General features: G+C 46.7%; 1 long non-coding RNA gene and 1 pseudogene across 2 annotated transcripts in view; one reads left to right on the top strand and one right to left on the bottom strand.

Annotated features, from left to right (window-relative positions):
- Window positions 1-1,344, top strand: part of LOC108313094 — a 4,630-nt gene extending 3,286 nt beyond the window's left edge. The window contains exon 2 of the long non-coding RNA XR_001828923.1: window positions 839-1,344. This is a non-coding gene — a long non-coding RNA (uncharacterized LOC108313094). The remainder of the gene's footprint in view (window positions 1-838) is intronic.
- Window positions 1,345-2,875: 1,531 nt separating this feature from the next.
- Window positions 2,876-3,333, bottom strand: part of LOC108312989 — a 916-nt pseudogene continuing 458 nt past the window's right edge. Inside the window, exon 1 of the transcript XR_005202269.1 lies at window positions 2,876-3,333. This exon is cut by the window's right edge and continues 458 nt beyond it. The product of XR_005202269.1 is annotated as a 40S ribosomal protein S2-like (transcript).

Here is a 3,333-nt window from a genome sequence, read left to right as displayed (position 1 = left end):
GCCTCCTGGGTTCAGGCAATTCTCCTGCCTCAGCCTCCTGAGTAGCTGGGATTACAGGTACGCGCCACCATGCCCAGCTAATTTTTTGTATTTTTAGTAGAGACCGGGGGTTTCACCATGTTGACCAGGATGGTCTCGATCTCTTGACCTCGTGATTCACCCGCCTCGGCCTCCCAAAGTGCTGGGATTACAGGCGTGAGCCACCGCGCCCGGCCCCTTCTTTCTTTCTTAAGACACAGCTTCGCTCTTGTCACCCAGGATGGAGTACAATGGTTCAATCTCTGATTACTGCAACCTCTGCCTCCTAGGTGCAAGCAATTCTCCTGCCTCAGCTTCCCATGTAGCTGGGATTACAGGTGTGTGCCACCAGGCCCAGCTAATTTTTGTATTTTTAGTAGAGATGGGGTTTCATCATGTTGGCCAGGCTGGTTTTGAACTCCTGACCTCAGGTGATCCACCCTCTTCTGGCTCCCAAAGTGTTTGGATTACAGGTGTGAGCCACTGTGTCCGGTTTTGTTTGGTTTTGCTTTGTTTTTTTGAGACAGAGTCTCACTTCTTTGCCCAGGCTGGAATGCAGTGGTGCCATCTCGGCTCCCTGCAACCTCCACCTTCCAGGTTCAGCCTCACTACTCCGCCTCAGCCTCCGGAGTAGCTGGGATTACAGGTGCCCACCACCATGACTGGCTATTTTTTTTGTTTTTTAGTAGAGATGGGATTTCACCATCTTGGCCAGGCTGGTCTTGAACTTCTGACCTCGTGATCCACCTGTCTCGGCCTCCCAAAGTGCTGGGATTACAGGTGTGAGCCACCGTGCCTGGCTTTTTTTTTTTTAAACTAGAGTGGCACAACGAGGATTTGAACCCATGTATATCTCACTGGACATATGCCTAGGAACTGGTAAGTTATAAAAAGACCTCCTTTATTGGCTGGAGACGTAGAATTAATCCAAATGGTGTCACCTCAGGGAAGCCTTACTGTCACTTCCATGGAGGACGGTTGCCTGGGCTCTCACCACCCTACTCCCCGTCTTCAGGCTTTGTCAGTGGATCCTTTCCCCACTGACATCCTCCTCCATGTTGTCCTCCAAATGTGCTGGCTGAGAGCCCAGCGCCAGAATTAGAGGGACCTGGGTTTGAATCCCAGCTCTTCCATTAAACACCAGCTGTCTGACCTTGACTGTGTTCCTTTGCTTCTCTGGGCTTCAGATTCCTCATCTGAATAATAATAGAAGCTACCTTGGGATTGCCTCAAGGATCAAATGCAAGAGAGTTCACCTAAAACAATTAGTGGAGGGCCTGGTGTGTAATAAAGCACTCAATAAATGTTAACTATTATTGATCTTCACCTGGGCAGTGCCTGCTGACTGTTTAAGTTTCTCAGCCTTTGAATCGGGTACTTCCGACCCAGCTCTATTTATCGACATGGAAAGATGCCCAAAGCGTATTGCTGAAGGAAAAAAAGCAGGCTACAAAAGATATCTGCCTCACAGGTCATTTTAAAAATCAAAGCTAACAATGGACATCTACTTCTTAGTAGGGTACCTGGGACGCAGGAAGTGGTCACTGAAAGCTACCTGTGACTATTATTAATATGAAATCATTTTTGTAGCCCGTGTGATGCCACATTCAAATATTATGTGAGTTCCTGAGAAACTAGATGATATTTGCAATGTGCTTGAATCGAAGGGAGGTAGACCGGCATGTTCCCTTCTGCTTTCCTCTGACACATCTCAGGGAGTGATCATGTGCACAGCTTGACTTGGCCTTGGGACCTATTGATCCGATGTGAATTTTGGCACTTTTTCTTTTTTTATTTCATTTTCTTTTTTTTCTTTTTTATTTTTTTTTAAAGACAGAGTCTCGATGTTTGGAGTGCAGTGGTTATTCACAGGCGTGATCCCACCACTGATCAGCGCGGCAGTTTGGACTTGCTCTGTTTCCAACCTGCGCCAGTTCACCTCTCCTTAGGGAACCTGGTGGCTCTTCGCTCCCAGGAGGTCATGTGTTGGTCCTTTTTTATGTGGCCCTAGAGTGAAAGAAAAGAAAAGCATTATCCTTTGGCATTGAGACTGCAAACTCGGGTTTAGGGTGCTTCTTTGTAATAACTGAGGTGCTAAAATAAATTAAACACTTGAGGGCGCTCCAATCTATCGGCAATACAGAAATACAAAAAGTGCTAACGATGATGTATGAATGCTGCTTTACATTTAACAATGCTGTTTACATTCAACATTGAGTTCTTACAATGAGAGACTAAAATGTAGTAAGAGAGTCATAAACTTTATCACATTTTAACCTTGCAAACATCCCATCAGTTAGATACTATTATCAAAGATTTTGTAATAGGATGTATCGCTCTGTGGGATTTAAAAAATTTGTGTGTTATACATATGCATATAATTCTGTTTGAGACAGGGTCTCATTCTCTTGCCCAGGCTGGAGTGCAGTGGCACAATCGCAGCTCACTGTAGCCTAGATCTCCTGAGCTCAAGCGATCTTCCTGCCTCAGCCTTCCTAGAAGCTGGGACTACAGGTGTGCACAACCATACATGGCTAATTTTTTTGTAGAGACTCGCCATGTTCCCAGGCTCCTAAGTTCAAGTGATCCTCCTGCTTTGACCTCCCAAAGTACTGGGATTACGGACGTGAGCCGCTGCAACTGTCCTAAAAACATTTTTTATGGAGTTGTAATTCACAAGTGTTGTAAAAAGTAAAAACAGTAAGTGTACAGCTTGGTGAATTGTTGCATGTGTATACACACAGGTAGCCTCCATCCAGATATAAAGCTTTTCTGATATACTTTCTACTCATTCCTACTCCCACCCAAGGCAACCATGCTCCTGATTCTATACATATATATTTTTTGCAATGTTAATTCACTTTATTTTTCTTGTATAAAAACCCTGTGTTGTAGCCACAGCTGGAGCTTCGGTCTCCTGCACGGAGACTCTGGTGTGGGTCTTGACGAGGTAGTCAGTGAATTCCTGATAGGGAGACTTGGTGAATACAGTCTCCTTCCAGAGATCGGGGGTCAGGTAGCTGTAAGTCTTAGAGATGGCATCAAAGGTGGCCTTGGCGAAGTTGCCCAAGGTGGCAGTGCAGCCCTGGCTGAGGTGTAGCAGCCATCGATACCAGCTATCATGAGCAGCTTCTTGGGCACAGGTGCTGAGACCATGCCAGGGTCCCTGGGCACGGGGATGAGGCCCCAGCACAGAGCCACAGCAGCTGGTCACCTTGCAAGGACGGTGTGGGGCTTGCCAATCTTGTTCCCCCAGTAGCCTCTGCGCACGGGGACAATGGAGAGAGCTTGGCCAGGGTTATGGCCCCACGGATG

This window comes from Cebus imitator, unplaced genomic scaffold (assembly GCF_001604975.1).
Source record: "Cebus imitator isolate Cc_AM_T3 unplaced genomic scaffold, Cebus_imitator-1.0 Scaffold132, whole genome shotgun sequence".
In the NCBI taxonomy this organism is placed as follows: Eukaryota; Metazoa; Chordata; class Mammalia; order Primates; family Cebidae; genus Cebus; species Cebus imitator.
This window is presented reverse-complemented; position numbering and strand designations above follow the sequence as displayed.